This window comes from Hesperophylax consimilis, chromosome 23 (genome assembly GCF_061612785.1).
Source record: "Hesperophylax consimilis isolate HC1 chromosome 23, BYU_Hcon_1.0, whole genome shotgun sequence".
In the NCBI taxonomy this organism is placed as follows: domain Eukaryota; kingdom Metazoa; phylum Arthropoda; class Insecta; order Trichoptera; family Limnephilidae; genus Hesperophylax; species Hesperophylax consimilis.
This window is the reverse complement of record NC_142858.1, coordinates 820,101-842,243: the sequence shown is the minus strand read 5'-3', so window position 1 is coordinate 842,243 and position 22,143 is coordinate 820,101. Positions and strand designations below refer to the sequence as shown.

The following is a 22,143-nucleotide window of genomic DNA, read 5'->3' as shown; positions in this document are numbered from 1 at the left end:
GCATGGGAAACAGAGTCGCCAACCAAACTAGCAGCAGATTATAACAGCATCCTTTCAACCCTTTTAAATACATATGCTCCAATTTCTACAAAAACTCGGCGTCTACGAAAATCTGATGCCTGGTTTGACGAAGAATGTCGGAGCCAGAAGAGATTGATGCGTAAATTGGAGAGGTCCTACAGACACTCGGGGGTTACATCACGGAACGATTGGATACAGGCTCAAAAAGGGTACATGATCTTAATCCGTTCAAAAAGGTCTGAATATTGGACAAATAGGATCACTTCAGAGCGTCAAAATCCACGTAGTCTTTGGAACTCGGTTAAGACAGTCATTGCTGATGTCCATGCACCAAATACAATCGACATAGCTCCGGAAATCTTCTCCAAGTTTTTCCTTGACAAAATTGAGTCAATACGAGCCCTAACAACCTACGCTCCACCACCGTATTTTACTAAATGCAATAAAGAAAACCTTTCTGCCTTCAAACCTACATCCCTAGAAGAAGTAAGGAAATTAATTCTTACTTCACCGAACAAGCAGTGTTCGCTCGACCCTATTCCAACGTGGCTACTGAAAAAGTGTTGCAATGAAATTGCTCCCTTTTTAGTTCATCTTTTCAATAAGTCACTTAGCACGGGTGACTTTCCAAAATCCCTTAAATCAATGTTTCATATGCGTTTCTCCAGATTTAAAAGTAATTTATGTATTAGTTTTAACTATGTATATTTTCATTAATAAGGAGCATTAATAAATTATAAACATATAATTGTTACTTAAAGATAATAATTTTCCTACATAAGTCCTACAACTTCTTAAATAAAAATTATATTTTTGAAAAAGTCCATCATTTCAATTCCTTGTTTATTCCATATCATGTGCACACTGCACATGAGTTACAAGTTGATTCATATTGTGTCTCTGGCAGCCAACCTGAAACAAAATTATATATACATACATACACAATACACACCATTTCCCTCTTGGGGTAGGCAGAGAGGACAGCTCTACACAAATGCCCATATAAACCTCCCTTGCTTCCTCCACATTTATACATCTCTATATCCAACTTCTTCTCCAATTTCTAATGAGTTTATGTAAATGAAAACCTGCAAAGGGTCTATTGATGGAAAACTGTAAGAAAGTAGTTATCTATGTATATAAATATTATGGATACAAGGAATAAATACTTAGTGGTCAAAATAGGAATGAATGAGTGCTTCCCTAGCATTGCTTCCAGAGGTGGTGGGCGCACCGCTGCCACCGCCTTCATTGTTATCCATTCGGAATCTGTCGAGATCAACATACATTTCCGGATCTACCTCAGGAATGTTCTTTTTTAAACAAATATTGTGTAAAACTGCGGTGGCAAGTATGACACTTTCGATTCTGTTTTGATTTAATCTTAAATTGGTCGCAATACAGGGAAAACGTCTCTTCCAGACACCATGCTTGGTGTAACTATAAGTGACCAGCTCAGGTACGGGGGCTCCATCGAAGCTAGAGTAAAGTTGGCCTCTCAGAAGCTGGGCGTACTGTACAGGGCCCGCAGATACTTTAATAGTACACAACTGCTCACCCTGTACAAATCGCAAGTGCGCCCTACTGTCGAATTTGGCAGCCATCTCTGGTCTGGAGCCCCAAAATACCTGAAAAAAACCCTTGACTCTGTGCAGAAACGGGCGGTCCGTTTGATAGATTCCCCAATCTTAACAAACGGACTGCAATCTTTAGAGCACAGGCATCAGGTAGGTATGCTGTCCTTGTTCTATCGGTATTACAATGGAAGATGCTCTGAGGAACTAGCGTCATTGATCCCTTCGGCACCGGTGCGTAGTCGGGATACACGCCAAACGCGCGCCCAACATTTGTACACAGTTGACACTTGTCACATGAGAACGGGTCGCTTCTATGATTCGTTCTTAAGTTCAACAGCTCGGCTGTGGAACGAACTGCCGGCCTCTGTGTTTCCTCCCTCCTACAACATGGGACTCTTCAAGACCCATGTTCACTCCTTCCTCTCCACAAAAAGACCCTCCACACAGCATCCCCAAAGATGACATAGGCCCTGAGGGAAATTATTTTCTTCAGGGCCTCCTGTGTGGAGTAAATATAAAAAAAAAAAAAAACCATACGAACGCTCTACTGGATTTCTGGTGCGAATATGGCATCTATTGTATAGTTCCTGCCCTGGTGTAATTGGATTCCTAAGAGGTGTTAAAAGGTAGCGCTGCACGCCATAACCCCCATCTCCCAAAATTACGTTGCTTCCAAAATCTCCATTCTCCAACCTGCCTTTAATGTTGCTAGCATTAAAAATGGTGCTGTCATGGCTAGCTCCTGGCCATCTACATACAATATCCAAAATTAGTAGATCAGCATTACAAATTGTTTGGACATTGTATGAGAAATAACCTTTACGGTTTCTGTATAACTCCGCAGTATTTCCACCTGAAATTATAAAATATTGTAGTATATTCCAATTGCATAAATATATGCGAAAACCAAATATTACTGTTTTGTCTCATTTACATTTATACATACTCATCTATTTTTCTGACTCCTGACATGGCCCGACTTAAGTATCTGATTCACTTGATCGTGCCACGTCTTCCTCGGGCATTCCAGACTTCTTTCACCATTCACATTTGCGTCATATGTTCTCCTTTCCTTTATTTTCCTTCTTTCTTCATTCATTCGCTCTGCATGCCCAAACCATCTGAGGGCCCTTTCTTAATCTTACTTATTACAGTTAAATAAAAACACGAAAAGCTTATTTACCTGGAGATGTTATTGGTACATGGGTACAATCGATGGCTCCTATAACATTTGGGAATTTGGCCAATCTATGAAACTTTCTGTTATTCTCTAACATTCCAGCGTCACTTCTGGGCATTGATATAAAGTTTTTATTGAGTGACGCTATCGCCTTTGACACATTGAAAATTATTTTACATACTGTACTTTTGTGTACATTTGCAATGTCCCCAAGTACTCTTTGCATTGAACCAGTTGCATAAAACCGCAAAGCCAGTAACAACTGTTCAGATGGTTTGACAGCATTATTCCTAAGGAGAGAAAGAAAGTCATTATCATTCTATTTACGTGATGTAATTTGAATAAATTGTTGTAAAAATGTTTGTAATTTCATTTTATTAACCATTACTTACATATCGGTGGGAGTACATATCATATCTGCGATTAATGTAGTTAAAAGTCGAGCAGTTTCCTTATTGACACGAAATCGGCAAATAAAATCATGATCTTCCATTAGATACATGTTCCGACGTATATTATGTCGCTTAACACGTCGCGTCATATTCATTACAACTTCATCATCAGAACTTGAAGAACTGTCACTTGTTGCAAACATTTTGTTAAGTAATATTGGTAATATATAATAGCAAATACCGCCAAATAGCTACAACAAAAAATAACCTCTAAACTCTTGAACTGTCACTTCGGCAATGGCAGCCATTTTTTACTTTACAATTAGCATTTACAGCACGGTTGCCTAGCTGTAAGATTGTAGGTAAAAGTAAACGGTAAATGTCAAATGAAAAAACTCATTTCTATGACTTTTACTGTTTACTTTTACAATTAGCATTGCATTTAGCATTCTCGGTAAATGAAAAAACCCACCCTTAATAGTGAAAGTGTCTATTTGGACCCTGCAATAGCTGCAAAGATATCGCTGTATAACCTTGGACGCGTTATTACTAAAACAACTACCCGTAAAATGAGGTTTCGTGGTTGCAGAGCTGGACGCAGTAGGAAAATACATCTGGAACACAGCATCGAAATAGTTACGTCACCGCTAACAGAAGAACAGGGAAAAGTAGCAACTCAAATTCTCCCGAATCCGGAGAGAGAATATAACACAGTTAATGCTTGTATACAACGGCATGCCAACTTTAAGAGCCGTCAACTAGGTATAGGATCCTGGAATGTTAGATCTCTCAATAACAAGATAGAGGAAGTAGGGGAGGTTTTCAACGAACAGAATCTTCATGTCCTGGCCATAACTGAGACTTGGAACGAAAATAGTGACTCTTTTTCAATAAAGAGACTCCGAGCTTTAGGTTATGTCGTGCTAGAAGAAGCCCGACCGAAAGCAACAATTTCTCGGGATGACAACATCGCTAGCGTAAATCACGGGGGTATCGTGATTTTAGGTCGCCAGGGCTTGCGTTTAACAAGGGTGTCAATTGGTGCATACCGAACCTTTGAGCACTTGGGATGCCGAGTTTCGTCTGCAGGAGCATCATTCATTTTATGTACCCTATACCGGCCTGGTTCAAAACAAATCACTTTGGACTTTTTTAATGAATTTTCGTGTTTTCTCGAGCGGGTTGTGGGACTTTCCGATAATATTTTCATAACAGGCGACATTAACATTCACTTAGAGCGTCTAGAATCACCAAATACTCTTAAATTCACTGATTTATTAGACTGCTTCGGATGCCGTCAATGGGTTAATTCCCCAACTCACAATGCTGGCGGAACTTTGGACATTTTTATCTCAAAGTCAAGCGGTCCGTTTCTGGTAGCGGATAGTGTGGATGTAGGACTATCAAACCATCGACTTATTCGCTCAGAAATCGATTTTAACCCACCGAAAATTCCTTACGTTACTATCACATCAAGAGCATGGCGCGGTTTTAACTTTGACGACTTCCTGTCAGAACTAAAAGCTTCTCCGCTCTGTACACATAGCGCATGGGAAACAGAGTCGCCAACCAAACTAGCAGCAGATTATAACAGCATCCTTTCAACCCTTTTAAATACATATGCTCCAATTTCTACAAAAACTCGGCGTCTACGAAAATCTGATGCCTGGTTTGACGAAGAATGTCGGAGCCAGAAGAGATTGATGCGTAAATTGGAGAGGTCCTACAGACACTCGGGGGTTACATCACGGAACGATTGGATACAGGCTCAAAAAGGGTACATGATCTTAATCCGTTCAAAAAGGTCTGAATATTGGACAAATAGGATCACTTCAGAGCGTCAAAATCCACGTAGTCTTTGGAACTCGGTTAAGACAGTCATTGCTGATGTCCATGCACCAAATACAATCGACATAGCTCCGGAAATCTTCTCCAAGTTTTTCCTTGACAAAATTGAGTCAATACGAGCCCTAACAACCTACGCTCCACCACCGTATTTTACTAAATGCAATAAAGAAAACCTTTCTGCCTTCAAACCTACATCCCTAGAAGAAGTAAGGAAATTAATTCTTACTTCACCGAACAAGCAGTGTTCGCTCGACCCTATTCCAACGTGGCTACTGAAAAAGTGTTGCAATGAAATTGCTCCCTTTTTAGTTCATCTTTTCAATAAGTCACTTAGCACGGGTGACTTTCCAAAATCCCTTAAATCAATGTTTCATATGCGTTTCTCCAGATTTAAAAGTAATTTATGTATTAGTTTTAACTATGTATATTTTCATTAATAAGGAGCATTAATAAATTATAAACATATAATTGTTACTTAAAGATAATAATTTTCCTACATAAGTCCTACAACTTCTTAAATAAAAATTATATTTTTGAAAAAGTCCATCATTTCAATTCCTTGTTTATTCCATATCATGTGCACACTGCACATGAGTTACAAGTTGATTCATATTGTGTCTCTGGCAGCCAACCTGAAACAAAATTATATATACATACATACACAATACACACCATTTCCCTCTTGGGGTAGGCAGAGAGGACAGCTCTACACAAATGCCCATATAAACCTCCCTTGCTTCCTCCACATTTATACATCTCTATATCCAACTTCTTCTCCAATTTCTAATGAGTTTATGTAAATGAAAACCTGCAAAGGGTCTATTGATGGAAAACTGTAAGAAAGTAGTTATCTATGTATATAAATATTATGGATACAAGGAATAAATACTTAGTGGTCAAAATAGGAATGAATGAGTGCTTCCCTAGCATTGCTTCCAGAGGTGGTGGGCGCACCGCTGCCACCGCCTTCATTGTTATCCATTCGGAATCTGTCGAGATCAACATACATTTCCGGATCTACCTCAGGAATGTTCTTTTTTAAACAAATATTGTGTAAAACTGCGGTGGCAAGTATGACACTTTCGATTCTGTTTTGATTTAATCTTAAATTGGTCGCAATACAGGGAAAACGTCTCTTCCAGACACCATGCTTGGTGTAACTATAAGTGACCAGCTCAGGTACGGGGGCTCCATCGAAGCTAGAGTAAAGTTGGCCTCTCAGAAGCTGGGCGTACTGTACAGGGCCCGCAGATACTTTAATAGTACACAACTGCTCACCCTGTACAAATCGCAAGTGCGCCCTACTGTCGAATTTGGCAGCCATCTCTGGTCTGGAGCCCCAAAATACCTGAAAAAAACCCTTGACTCTGTGCAGAAACGGGCGGTCCGTTTGATAGATTCCCCAATCTTAACAAACGGACTGCAATCTTTAGAGCACAGGCATCAGGTAGGTATGCTGTCCTTGTTCTATCGGTATTACAATGGAAGATGCTCTGAGGAACTAGCGTCATTGATCCCTTCGGCACCGGTGCGTAGTCGGGATACACGCCAAACGCGCGCCCAACATTTGTACACAGTTGACACTTGTCACATGAGAACGGGTCGCTTCTATGATTCGTTCTTAAGTTCAACAGCTCGGCTGTGGAACGAACTGCCGGCCTCTGTGTTTCCTCCCTCCTACAACATGGGACTCTTCAAGACCCATGTTCACTCCTTCCTCTCCACAAAAAGACCCTCCACACAGCATCCCCAAAGATGACATAGGCCCTGAGGGAAATTATTTTCTTCAGGGCCTCCTGTGTGGAGTAAATATAAAAAAAAAAAAAAACCATACGAACGCTCTACTGGATTTCTGGTGCGAATATGGCATCTATTGTATAGTTCCTGCCCTGGTGTAATTGGATTCCTAAGAGGTGTTAAAAGGTAGCGCTGCACGCCATAACCCCCATCTCCCAAAATTACGTTGCTTCCAAAATCTCCATTCTCCAACCTGCCTTTAATGTTGCTAGCATTAAAAATGGTGCTGTCATGGCTAGCTCCTGGCCATCTACATACAATATCCAAAATTAGTAGATCAGCATTACAAATTGTTTGGACATTGTATGAGAAATAACCTTTACGGTTTCTGTATAACTCCGCAGTATTTCCACCTGAAATTATAAAATATTGTAGTATATTCCAATTGCATAAATATATGCGAAAACCAAATATTACTGTTTTGTCTCATTTACATTTATACATACTCATCTATTTTTCTGACTCCTGACATGGCCCGACTTAAGTATCTGATTCACTTGATCGTGCCACGTCTTCCTCGGGCATTCCAGACTTCTTTCACCATTCACATTTGCGTCATATGTTCTCCTTTCCTTTATTTTCCTTCTTTCTTCATTCATTCGCTCTGCATGCCCAAACCATCTGAGGGCCCTTTCTTAATCTTACTTATTACAGTTAAATAAAAACACGAAAAGCTTATTTACCTGGAGATGTTATTGGTACATGGGTACAATCGATGGCTCCTATAACATTTGGGAATTTGGCCAATCTATGAAACTTTCTGTTATTCTCTAACATTCCAGCGTCACTTCTGGGCATTGATATAAAGTTTTTATTGAGTGACGCTATCGCCTTTGACACATTGAAAATTATTTTACATACTGTACTTTTGTGTACATTTGCAATGTCCCCAAGTACTCTTTGCATTGAACCAGTTGCATAAAACCGCAAAGCCAGTAACAACTGTTCAGATGGTTTGACAGCATTATTCCTAAGGAGAGAAAGAAAGTCATTATCATTCTATTTACGTGATGTAATTTGAATAAATTGTTGTAAAAATGTTTGTAATTTCATTTTATTAACCATTACTTACATATCGGTGGGAGTACATATCATATCTGCGATTAATGTAGTTAAAAGTCGAGCAGTTTCCTTATTGACACGAAATCGGCAAATAAAATCATGATCTTCCATTAGATACATGTTCCGACGTATATTATGTCGCTTAACACGTCGCGTCATATTCATTACAACTTCATCATCAGAACTTGAAGAACTGTCACTTGTTGCAAACATTTTGTTAAGTAATATTGGTAATATATAATAGCAAATACCGCCAAATAGCTACAACAAAAAATAACCTCTAAACTCTTGAACTGTCACTTCGGCAATGGCAGCCATTTTTTACTTTACAATTAGCATTTACAGCACGGTTGCCTAGCTGTAAGATTGTAGGTAAAAGTAAACGGTAAATGTCAAATGAAAAAACTCATTTCTATGACTTTTACTGTTTACTTTTACAATTAGCATTGCATTTAGCATTCTCGGTAAATGAAAAAACCCACCCTTAATAGTGAAAGTGTCTATTTGGACCCTGCAATAGCTGCAAAGATATCGCTGTATAACCTTGGACGCGTTATTACTAAAACAACTACCCGTAAAATGAGGTTTCGTGGTTGCAGAGCTGGACGCAGTAGGAAAATACATCTGGAACACAGCATCGAAATAGTTACGTCACCGCTAACAGAAGAACAGGGAAAAGTAGCAACTCAAATTCTCCCGAATCCGGAGAGAGAATATAACACAGTTAATGCTTGTATACAACGGCATGCCAACTTTAAGAGCCGTCAACTAGGTATAGGATCCTGGAATGTTAGATCTCTCAATAACAAGATAGAGGAAGTAGGGGAGGTTTTCAACGAACAGAATCTTCATGTCCTGGCCATAACTGAGACTTGGAACGAAAATAGTGACTCTTTTTCAATAAAGAGACTCCGAGCTTTAGGTTATGTCGTGCTAGAAGAAGCCCGACCGAAAGCAACAATTTCTCGGGATGACAACATCGCTAGCGTAAATCACGGGGGTATCGTGATTTTAGGTCGCCAGGGCTTGCGTTTAACAAGGGTGTCAATTGGTGCATACCGAACCTTTGAGCACTTGGGATGCCGAGTTTCGTCTGCAGGAGCATCATTCATTTTATGTACCCTATACCGGCCTGGTTCAAAACAAATCACTTTGGACTTTTTTAATGAATTTTCGTGTTTTCTCGAGCGGGTTGTGGGACTTTCCGATAATATTTTCATAACAGGCGACATTAACATTCACTTAGAGCGTCTAGAATCACCAAATACTCTTAAATTCACTGATTTATTAGACTGCTTCGGATGCCGTCAATGGGTTAATTCCCCAACTCACAATGCTGGCGGAACTTTGGACATTTTTATCTCAAAGTCAAGCGGTCCGTTTCTGGTAGCGGATAGTGTGGATGTAGGACTATCAAACCATCGACTTATTCGCTCAGAAATCGATTTTAACCCACCGAAAATTCCTTACGTTACTATCACATCAAGAGCATGGCGCGGTTTTAACTTTGACGACTTCCTGTCAGAACTAAAAGCTTCTCCGCTCTGTACACATAGCGCATGGGAAACAGAGTCGCCAACCAAACTAGCAGCAGATTATAACAGCATCCTTTCAACCCTTTTAAATACATATGCTCCAATTTCTACAAAAACTCGGCGTCTACGAAAATCTGATGCCTGGTTTGACGAAGAATGTCGGAGCCAGAAGAGATTGATGCGTAAATTGGAGAGGTCCTACAGACACTCGGGGGTTACATCACGGAACGATTGGATACAGGCTCAAAAAGGGTACATGATCTTAATCCGTTCAAAAAGGTCTGAATATTGGACAAATAGGATCACTTCAGAGCGTCAAAATCCACGTAGTCTTTGGAACTCGGTTAAGACAGTCATTGCTGATGTCCATGCACCAAATACAATCGACATAGCTCCGGAAATCTTCTCCAAGTTTTTCCTTGACAAAATTGAGTCAATACGAGCCCTAACAACCTACGCTCCACCACCGTATTTTACTAAATGCAATAAAGAAAACCTTTCTGCCTTCAAACCTACATCCCTAGAAGAAGTAAGGAAATTAATTCTTACTTCACCGAACAAGCAGTGTTCGCTCGACCCTATTCCAACGTGGCTACTGAAAAAGTGTTGCAATGAAATTGCTCCCTTTTTAGTTCATCTTTTCAATAAGTCACTTAGCACGGGTGACTTTCCAAAATCCCTTAAATCAGCTATCGTAACTCCATTATTAAAAAAACCACAACTGGACGCTGAAGATCTTTCAAATTACCGACCCGTTTCAAATCTGCCTTTTATATCAAAAATATTAGAAAAAATCGCTGCCTCACAGGTCATATGTCACTTAAATTCAAATGAATTATTAACTAAATACCAATCTGCATATAGACGGTTCCACTCCACAGAAACCGGGTTACTACGTGTTTTGTCGGACATAACTACTGCCATTGAGTCGGGTAAACTGGCACTTCTTTCAGTCTTGGATATGAGTGCTGCATTTGACACGATTGACCATGACTTTCTTATTAAACGATTAGATGAATCATTTGGTTTAAACTGTGATGTTAAGACCTGGCTGACATCGTACCTGGCCAACCGTTTACAAGCCGTAAAAGTAGGAAAAAACCAATCAAATTATGCAACCCTTTCATCTGGAGTACCCCAAGGGTCCGTTCTGGGCCCACTACTCTTCATCCTCTTCACAAATGATGTCGCTAAAATAATAGAATCATGTGGCCTTCTATCTCACTGCTACGCTGATGACCAGCAAGTTTATTTTTACTGCTTACCAGAAGAAATAAACAGTCTAAAAATTCGTATAACTGAGTGTATAGAAGCAATTACTCGCTGGATGACCTCAAATAGATTGAAACTGAATCCCACAAAGACTGAGTTTCTGTGGACTGCTACAAGCAGACGTCAGCATAACATTGAAAACTCCCCAATAACCATTTCCGGAAGTGACATCACTCCAAAAACGTGCATCAAATTACTGGGTGTCAATCTGGACGCTAATTTTTCCCTTAAAACTCAGGTGAACAGAACTGTAAGCACGGGGTTCTTTCAATTAAGGCAAATTAAAGCAGTGCGGAGAAACCTGCCAACAGAGGCGACTAAATTGCTAGTTTTTTTTTTTTTTTTTTTTTTTTTATTTGTATAAAGATTACATACAATATTATTTATACCCGCTAAGCTACTGCAAGTAGCTTGTCAGCAGGAGATTAGTTGCACCTATAATAATAGTATAGTACATAAAATTAAAATAATCATCAACGCTTTAGCGTAGTAATACATACATTTCTACAAAAAAACCAAAAAAAATATAAATAAAAATTGTGATATACCTTAAATTTGAAAATACAGAAACAGTGTTGTGGGGGAAAAAAAAAACAGTCTTAATACATGAGGTTACTCCTTAGTAGCCATGATTTTAATATTAAAGAGAATTTATTAATGGAGCAATTTTCTTTTAATTCATATGGCAATTTGTTAAAAATTAAAGGTATTGTGTATTCAAGAGTTCTTTGACCATATTTGTTTTGAAACATAGGTACTTTCACTCCTTTATTTTGTATGAAACGTGTATTGTGTACATGATCCACCATTGTTTTATACGGACTGTCAGATATATGCTGTAATACAATTTTTTGCCACATAAGGGCACGAATCGGTAATACATTTATTGATTTATACATAATACTAATGTCTCTCCTCTGGTTATAAATGGTTTTGCTTACTAACAACTTTACAATGGCATTTTGAATCATTTGTACATGTTTTATGTTGGTTTTGCACGATTGACCCCATGAAGTTATCCCATATCTTACGGTAGATTCTGCAAGAGACAGATAAATCAATTTCATAGTTTTTAAAGGCACAAAATATTTTATTTTATACAGTCTTCCTACAATAGACCGAAGGCGCTTACACAGTTTTGAAATGTGTACATCCCACTTCATGTTACAATCTACTGTAACTCCTAGATAGACATATTGGTTAACCAGTTCGATATTTGTACACGCACAGGGCTGTGTGATATTGTTGTGAATGCAGTCAAAAGAGTGAGATATGATTAGAGGTGCCTCGCTATACTTGGCATGTGGTGATCTTATATGCATCAGTTTTGTTTTTTTAGAATTAATTAGTAAACCATAATCATGTGACCACCTTAATAAAGAAATAAAGTCTTGCTGCAACAATTTCATTGCAATAGATAAATTTTCATGGGATATGACAAGTGCAGTATCATCAGCGTATACATAATATTTAACAAACGAAAAAATTTTTGTCATAAGAGATACAAAGATAATATAAAATGTTGGTCCCAAAATTGACCCCTGTGGAACTCCAGTTTTGACATTTTTTATTTCACTAAATTTATCTGATATTTTTACCTTGATTTGGCGGTTGGTTAAAAAGTTTTTGAATAGTTTGAGTGTATTTCCTCTTACCCCTATTGCCTCCAAAATATTTAACAATTTCGTCGTATCTATAGTATCAAATGCCTTAGAATTGTCTATGAACAGTACCAAAACATGTCTTTTGTTATTCAATTCATTATTTATAAAATTAGAAAAATCCTGTAGTAACATTTCGGTACTTTTTTTTTTTTGGAAACCATATTGATTGGGATCTATTATAGAAAAGAAGTCCAAGTATTTAGTTAGTTTTAAAGATAAGTATTTTTCGAGAATCTTTTCTATAGCTGGTAGTATACTAATCGGTCTATAGTTTCCTATATCGGTATGTTTTCCACTTTTGTAAATAGGTCTGACAATACTACACTTCAGCTCATCCGGTATTACAGCCTGAGTTAAAATTATGTTAATTAGATGTGTTAATATAGGGCCTAGGATATCTATGTGTCTTTTTATGTCAAACATTCGTATGTTGTCTATGCCAGGAGACTTTGAATTTTTGAGGAGCTTCACTATGCTCACTATGTCTGCGAGTGACGCTCGTGGTATATATAAGCTATGTTGCAATTCTGGCGGGACGATATTTGATGCCCTAAAATCACATTTGTGTACCATTGAAGAAATGCTGTCTGAAAAATAGTTTACAAATTGGTTTGTCACAATTTCCACGGATTGATCTTTTAGCATATATTTAGATATAACATCATCACAGTTACTCTTTGTGTTACGTCCTAGAATTTTATTTATTTCATCCCAGGTTTTTTTGCTGTCTGTAAAATGATGCTTAAATCTATCATTATAAAATGCCGTTTTATTTTTGATTATTAATTTGGTGACATAATTACGAAATGATTTATATTGTTTTTCATAAATTGTATTTGTTGGTGAATTTTTCCATCGTTTAAATAAAAAATCTTTTTTTTTAATATGTGATAAAATATCTTCGGTCATCCATTCTTTTATTATCCAAGGTCGAGCTTTAGGTTTGATATCTATAATTAATCTACTATTTTCATACAATTCGTTAAAATTGGATTTTATTTGATTATATAAATTAGTGCAATCGTTTGTCTGTAGTAAAGCACTCCAGTTATAATTTCTAATAGAGCAATCTATACGTTTTTGGGATAAAATTGAGACCTGCCGTACTTCATTTACAATACGTTTATTCATTTTATAATATGGAATGCTCACACCTGTTGTAAAGTGATCAGCAATAATGAAGTCACATACACAAGCACGTAGCATGTCCGTGTCTTTGTGCTTATTAATATACCTAACAAATATATGATCCAGGCACGTACGTGTCACTTTACCTTTAGCTATGGCTTCCCTCGTAACGTCACTGATACATTTAGTAAAATAATTATTTGAAAGAGTGTTTTCATAGTTGATCGTTATAGCGTCAATATAATTTAGCAAATCAATATTTATATCACCAAATATTAACATATTTTCATTACGGTTCGAATGTTTGGTTAGTAATGAAGAAAGCTCATTTATAAAAGATTGTTTACTAAGATTTGGTGGTCTATAAATAGCAAGAACATTAAGTGTTGTATTATTAGGTAATGTTATTAGGCATGAGATATTTTCGAAAAACATTGTTTCATATGTATTTTGTGTAAAAATTAAAGTATCCCGGATATATAAGCTTATACCCCCTCCCGATTTGGATGTGCGACAGTAACTGATGCTATTATAACCTGGAATTTCGAAAAGACAAGTTTGTTCACTTTTTATAGATGTTTCACATAACATTAATAAATCTATATTTTTCCAACAATTTTGGAGGTTAGCATGTAAAACATCCCAATATTTAGAGATTGATCGTATATTAACTTGCACACATATAAAACTTCCCACTTCACTGTTTTTCTCTACCATTTCTTCCGTCCATTGGTCTAACCTATTAGTTCTCTTAAAGTCAACATCATAGTCTTCATCTATGTAGTTAGACGCCATAGCTGATCGTGGAGAAATCCCTCGAAAGCGCTGCTAGGTATGCTGGGCAGTTCTCCCTGTCTCCGGTAGGATGAGTGGCGGGCTTTCCAAATCTGATGCAGGTGGCGCAAACTGCCTTCGCAGCAGTATTTGGGCAACTTTCGCGGGAGTGACCATCCTGGCCACAGTGACCACATCTTGTTTGATCTTTACAGAACTTGAAAGAGTGACCGATCATTTGGCACTTGGAACATACTGTGAGGCCAATAAAATCACGTACGCGGCACACTGTCCAGTCCACAAAGACCTTTCCCTGTTCCACTAGGATGTGTCGCAGGTTAGCAGGCACCTCGTAGACCCGGTGGCAAGTTGATCCTGTGCGAGCACCAGCTAGGTGACTGAGCCTGCAGCTCGCTATGGTGCTCCCAACGTCAGTTATCCCAGAGATGCCGGTAAGAGCGCTCTGCAGGAAATCATCATCAGTCAGCTCACGGGGAACATTAAAAAATATGACTCTCGGTAGTCTTTTGGTCGGCAGTCGGGCACTCAGGGTTGAAGAATTGACAAGAGCTGGGGCATTTAAAATTTTTTTACAGTCTTCTTTTGTCGCCGTCTGGAGTAACACACCATTATTTTTTATTTTCCGGATCCCCGTCACGCGTACACCTAAATCTGATGGTCGGAAAGTGTCCTTCATAAGCTGCTTTGTTTGTTCACTATCTTTGGCCTTTAATTTGGGAAAAATGCACACCGAAGGCTTTGGGCTTCCCACTTGAATCCTCGTGCGTGTGATTGGGGGATTGGATGCTTTTTCAGGACGATTCCGAACAGCGTCCGCAAAACTATTTCGGGCAATGTCTGCAAATGAAAGGCTGGCTTCCGTTGCCATAGCGACTCTATGCATGACAGGACCAAGGTCAGACTCCAGCTGAAGGATTTTTTCTTGTAGGTGCTTATTTTCTACTCGTTCGCTCCTTGTTTCTTCTCTCGCGATGTGAAGCTGTGCAGTAACTGTTGCCATATCAGCGCGCATAGCCTCGCGCTCCAGAAGCAATTGGGATACGGCTCGGAGAACTTCGGATACGCTTCTTGAAACTCGAAGTTGCTGGTCCTTTGATACCTTTGAGCTTTTTTCTGCCAGGACGTCTTGTAGTGCCATCAGATGAGATTGGGCGTCATTTAGGACTTCTACTCCAGAGGCACTGGGAGACACGTCAGGCTCATCTGAGCATCGGGATCCCTCATCATCCGAGTCAGAATCTTCATAATGAGGGTCAACTGTGATGATCTCTGGATCTGTTTTTTTGGCATTAGGGGAAAGCGTAATGTCCAGTACTCTTTTTTTCTTACTATGACCGTATTCATCGCGAGAAGGTTTTGTCGCATCAGAGGACATTATAGAAATTATAAATTTATTTTGGGGAAACAAATGCTACAATAATCCGTATTCGCTTTTGTTGTGATATAAATGTCTTGTGATTGGTTAACTGAAATAACACTAGCCAATGGATGATTTTGGTCTTAAATGATGGGCATCTATGAATTCTTGCAATTTGTGAAAGAATTACCCGTCTATTATGAATATCTATGGAGATATATTAAAGACAAGATCAGTCTGCACAATTTTGCACAATTTCTGCGCAAAGCTCCAAGTTGTCTATGGTCACTGAATTTTGACAGGTAGCAATTTTTATGAGTTTTTTAACGTTATTAAGTACACAAGAGATTAAACAATGGTAAGGCATTAAAAAAGGGGGATAAAAACCACCCCTATGAGTGTTATTTCACTAATTGAAAGCACGTAAAATATGAAAATTTCACTTTCCGTAAATGTTGGTTTGGAATGAACTTAAAAACTAAAATGAGTCTTTTCTCAGTAAAAAGGAGGAATCTCACCTTGCGAATACTTGTACACGTCACGGGGACGGTCCGAAGTAGATTAGCGCGGTTATTTTGTTATTTTAAGTAGTTTTATATTTAATAGGGAGTAAATGATTGTGGAACAAAATTGATAGATGTTTAGTTGTCCATAGACGTACGTACGGAAGTCAATTCCTATGTTGTTTCACGTCTAGATTATTGCAACGGAATATATGCAAGTCTCCCTAAATGTCAAATCAACCAATTACAATCCGTTTTCAACGCCGCGGCAAGGCTTATCACCGGAGTATCTAAATACTCCCACATTTCAGAGCATCTCAAAAATCTGCACTGGCTCAAATGTCCTGAAAGAATCCAGTTCAAGGTATGCTGGATGGTATTTAAGTCACTTAACGGAATGGCTCCGGCTTATTTATCAGAATTGTGTATTCCAGAAGATTCCAATTCCCGACAGTCAACCCTTAGGTCAGCAACGTCATCAACTATCGGAAGGTTGAAGGAACCAAAGCGCACACCAGATACTAAGTTCGGTGAGCGTGCTTTTGCCGTGTCAGGACCTAAAGCCTGGAATGGACTGCCACATGATTTGAGAATGATCGCAGACTCGGCAGAATTTAGGTCTAAACTTAAAACGCACCTTTTCAGACAGTCGTATCCATAATTTCAGAAACCTCCACTTTCACAGTTGACGGCAATTTAAATTTAAATTAACAAAATGTAAAAAATACTAAAAATAAAATAAAATAAATAAAAATAATAATTAAAAATAAATAAATAAAAATGATAACAACTAACAATTTGTAGGCTTTTAAGACAGTTAAAATACATTTAAATTAAAATAAAAACTATAGCAGACTTAAGATCATGCGACGACCAGTGTTTTTTGATATAGTGTCCTCTGCGTGCAGTTCTATCTTTAAGCATAAACTTTTTAATATAAGTGTGTTTGTTGGAAGTGACTTGCCAGGTAAGTATGTTTTGGTATCTTTTCTAAATAACAAATGTAGATCCTAGGAAATAAATTGTACAGCGCCCTTGAGGTGATTTTTCACAAAAACGGCGCTCTACAAATTATCCAATTATTATTATTATTATTATTATTATTATTTAAAAACTTTACTGTTTATTCCACATCTTTCATACACAGTCCATAGTGCTCGTGTTGTTAAATCGTTATGTTCAAATATCACAAAACTGTTATTTACACTCATTAAATTAACATAAGTTTGCTATCAACTTTTGAAGAATTGATTCTTAACCGTGTTTTGTGTACTATCATAATTGAAAAAGGTGTTTATCTTTTAATAACTGAAATAATACAGTTCACTGATTAACTGTCATAATATAATTGTATCAATAACATTATACCAGTGTCAACAAATTTGTACCTAAAACCACTACCCGTCATTCTCCTTACGCCGTGCAGGGCTGCTAAACTAATAAAAAAATATATATGTAAATTATATCCAAAATAAGTATGAGCTCCAACGACAACGCTTAGCAGTACTTGGCCAATGCCAGTGAAAGTCTGAATTTTTTAAAGACAATAAATGTGAACCCAAACAATCGATTCAATAAAGAGCAAATGGCAAAAATGTTGTCCAAACTATCGGAGCTGCTGGGTACAATTGGTCAAATGGGAATAAAGTTAAGAATTATGGTAGAAAAATTGGGTGCCTATAAACATTTCATCAAAACCAACCACTTCACCCCAATACCCAAAATATTCAAAATGAAAACGCCCCCAGTTTATGCGAGGCTCTTGATACATGGAGGACAAGAAAACACGATCAAAAAACGTAATCCTATTTAATGTTCCAGAGAGCCATTCTAAAACTCAAGCTCAATCTATTAATGAAGACATAAATCTCGTCACGGATATTGTAAATAAGGTTACAACTATAAATAAAATAATATTTAATTATACAGATTAGGAGCCAAGCGTGGTAACAAAACTCGCTCTATCAAGATGCAGTTTGAAAAACCGTCACAAGTGAAACTAATATTTCAAAACAGAAGTGATGTTCATGATCAAAAAAAGATCAAATGTGATCAGATCTCATTACAGCGAAAGCAATTGCCAGACTTAAGGAAGGAATTGGAAGACCGTATGAAAAATACTACCAACTGAAAATATCAACAGATTGGATAGAAAAAAAATACCAGTGTGGCGTTTTGACATTAGTTTCCCGGAAGCTTACTACAACTTACAAAAACGTGGAACATATTTTTAGTGTGGTTAAAACAAACAAAAAAATAATTCTAGGTTGTGTTTATATTCCTCCTTCATCCGATAAAATTATTTATAGAAACCCTATGGATGAGATTCACATACTAATATCTAAATATCCCGAATCAAAAATAATCATTGCTGGCAACTATAATCTACCAAACAATAATTGGGACCTATTATCCTCAGATTTATCGAGAATAAATAGCTCCAGCATATCTGACATCGAAAGAAAAATTCTCAAAATGTCAAACTTTTTAAACTTATATCAACTAAATAATAACAAAAATATCAACGACCGAACCCTGGATCTAGTTTTTTCTAATATCAAATCTGTTACTATAACTAAATCCTCAGAAATTCTTCTTCTTTTGGACAGTTACCATCCATCTTTAGATATAACCAAATTAATATAATCCATATAATATAATTAATATAATCCAAATTTTCTAACTAAGGGCATTACTTATTTGTTGCCTAAAAGCAAAAATATGAAAAATCCCTCTCAGTATAGACCCATTACATGTTTACCGACAATATACAAAATTTTAACATCTTGCTTGACAGATTTAATATATACTCATTTAGATGAAAAAAATATTTTATCTGAACAACAAAAAGGTTGTCGCACAAAAAATATATGGGATGTAGAGAATATAAAAACAGAAGATAGGAACAAAATAAATTAACGTTATACACATCTACTAACTCTGAGCGAACCAACCCGCGACGTCTTTGGAACTCAATAAAGACAGTAATTTCGGAAGTCACTGTTCCAACGAAAATAGATATTACCCCGGAAGCTTTCTCAATTTTTTTTCGGGAAAAAATTGAATCCATTCGTGCTTCCGCATCTCACGCCCCTCCGCCAATATTCACTTTAAACTCTAAAGGAATTTTGTCTTCCTTCAAACCCACAACGCTGGAAGAAGTAATAAAAATTATTTCAAGCTCGCCTAATAAACAGTGCAGTCTTGATCCCATACCGACATGGTTATTAAAACAATGTTCTACTGTTTTAGCTCCATTCCTAGTTCATGTTTTTAATAAATCACTTAGCACGGGTGACTTTCCTGAACCACTCAAGTCAGCTGTAGTTACACCAATCCTGAAAAATTCACATCTAGACGCCGATAACTTAGGTAATTATCGGCCCGTTTCAAACTTACCATTTATTTCAAAAATCCTGGAGAAAATTGCTGCCACACAAATAACCAGCCACTTGAATTCAAATAAATTATTCGCAAAACGTCAATCTGCGTACAGAAAGTTCCACTCAACTGAAACCGGACTACTTCGTATGCTATCAGACATAACGCTGGCCGTAGAGTCAGGTAAGTTATCACTTATCTCACTCCTAGACATGAGTGCAGCGTTTGACACGATTGATCATGAATTCCTCATTAGGAGATTAGAGGAAACATTTGGTTTGAATTCCGACATAAAAAATTGGCTGGTATCCTATTTATCCAATCGCTTACAAGCCGTGAGGGTTGGAAATAAATTGTCCAACTTCGCAACACTTTCTTCAGGGGTACCCCAGGGATCCGTTTTGGGTCCACTTCTCTTCATCCTTTTTACAAATGATGTCGCCAAAATAATCGAGTCATTTGATCTCTTGTCTCACTGCTACGCTGACGATCAGCAAGTTTATTTTTACTGCGCTCCAAATGAAATCAATAGTCTCAAGATCCGTATAACTGAATGTCTAGAAGCAATAACTCGTTGGATGTCTTCAAACAAGCTGAAGCTCAATCCATCTAAGACTGAGTTCCTCTGGGTAGCCACAAACAAACGTCAACATTTCATAGACAATTCACCTATTACTATTTCCGGCAGCGATATCATCCCAAAAACAACAGTTAAACTTCTCGGTGTCAATTTAGATTCAGACTTTTCGTTTAAAAGTCAAATAAATAGGACTGTAAGCACTGGCTTTTTTCACCTAAGACAACTCAAGTCTGTCCGAAGAAACCTTCCTACAGAAGCAACAAAACTACTTGTCAACTCTTACGTAGTCTCACGTCTCGATTACTGCAACGGCATTTATGCCAGCCTTCCAAAATATCAAATTGACAAACTTCAATCAGTGTTTAATGCAGCAGCACGGCTCATAACCGGGGTTTCAAAATATTCGCACATTTCAGAACACCTTCGTAACCTTCACTGGCTCAAGTGCCCTGAAAGAATCCAGTACAAACTGTGCTGGATGGTGTTTAAATCCATCAATGAAATGGCCCCACCCTACATCTCTGAACTATGCTTCCCGGAAAACACTGGTCTGAGGCAGTCAACGCTTAGATCAGCAACATCAGCAGCTGTAGGCAGACTGATGGAACCTATGCGCAAGCCAAATACTAAGTTTGGTGATCGCGCTTTCGGTGTGTCTGGGCCGAAGGCTTGGAATAGACTCCCTCCGGAACTAAGATCCATAACAAGTCCAACAGAATTCAGGTCTAAACTAAAAACTTACCTTTTTAAGTTGTCATACCCTTAAATTAAATATACCAATCCTAAGAGAAAGTCCAGTTATATTCAATTTTTCAATTAAGTCCTAAGCCCTGTATCTAAATTTCGCCAATAAACAAATAGATAATATTAATTAAGTGTTAATCTCAAGTGACCTACCAGGTAAGTATTGTACTGTATATTTTCTCCATAAATAGTTAAGTAATAACACTGTAGAAATGTATTATAAGTTTGTACAGCGCCCTTGAGGTGTTTTTGCACAAAAACGGCGCTATAAAAGTCATCCAGGTATTATTATTATTATTATACAACAATTACAAAAAAGAGAGAACCAAGAAAGAAAGTATTATTACCTTTATTAGATTTTTCTATTTGTCAACAACAATAACATAATTACATCACCAAGAAAATTGACAATATTTCTTTTTCAAAAGACAAATGAGATTAACAAATCCTACTATTTTCCAAGGGTCTCCGCTATTATAATTGTGAAAAATAATTATTTCTGTTGGAAATTATTTTTTAAATATTATAAGTATTATCGTATTTGAATGAAAAAAACCTCTTCAAATAAAGATGAAAATGCATATTGCGTAATGTAAAAACTTGCTTTGAAGTGATAAAAATGATCATTAAAATTGTTTAAAGGTTTATAACTGTGACTGTCTCTCAACTGGGCTAAGCTTTGCGGCTACGAGTAACTTTACTGTGCGCTGTTTGCGAGAGATAAAAGAACTAGTTACTAAGCAACAACTTAAGATTTGGGTAAATGGTTTAAGCGTTAGCTTAAGAAGACTTTACTAAAATACCGAGTGATTTATCAACTTCAAGGAGCTAGATGGCTCTCTTAGAGACACACAAAGAGATTTATAGGACTTACAGTGGCCGAAAGATGGCGACAATCCAACCAAGGAAACATTGCATACATACATAATAATATGCACAGATCAAACTTTCAACACTCCATTAGGATCGCATGAATATTGAACAAACGTTTAATGCATTAAAAATACGTAACTTTCTTCACGGCAGAAAAATATTCTGTTTATTGAAACAAGACGCAGAAAATAAAATTTAAAAAATATCTTCGTAATAAAAATCTAATTTATGTCGGAGACGCTATCCAGGTATCAAACATTCGGGTAGAACTTTGTAATCATTCAAAGTTAGCTGCCAAAAAATATAAGAATTAGTTTTGGATAATATTGATAATTCTAAGATTAAGATAGAACATCGAAAAAATTACGTAACATAATAAGGACTCAATGGCGTGGAGTGGATTGAGGTTTTGTCCCAGTACGACAGATCGTGGT

At 37.4% G+C, this 22,143-nt stretch overlaps 1 protein-coding gene and 2 long non-coding RNA genes across 3 annotated transcripts in view; 1 reads left to right on the top strand and 2 right to left on the bottom strand.

Annotated features, from left to right (window-relative positions):
- LOC149412196 (periodic tryptophan protein 2 homolog) overlaps nucleotides 1-22,143 on the top strand; it is a 201,990-nt gene that overhangs the window by 9,969 nt on the left and 169,878 nt on the right. The gene's annotated exons all lie outside the window — the stretch shown is intronic.
- On the bottom strand, nucleotides 2,138-3,635 carry LOC149412198 (uncharacterized). Its single transcript, XR_016304581.1, has 3 exons — nucleotides 3,171-3,635; nucleotides 2,782-3,068; nucleotides 2,138-2,451 (listed from the first exon to the last, which is right to left on the bottom strand). It is a non-coding gene; the product is annotated as an uncharacterized LOC149412198 (long non-coding RNA).
- On the bottom strand, nucleotides 6,855-8,352 carry LOC149412197 (uncharacterized). Its single transcript, XR_016304580.1, has 3 exons — nucleotides 7,888-8,352; nucleotides 7,499-7,785; nucleotides 6,855-7,168 (listed from the first exon to the last, which is right to left on the bottom strand). It is a non-coding gene; the product is annotated as an uncharacterized LOC149412197 (long non-coding RNA).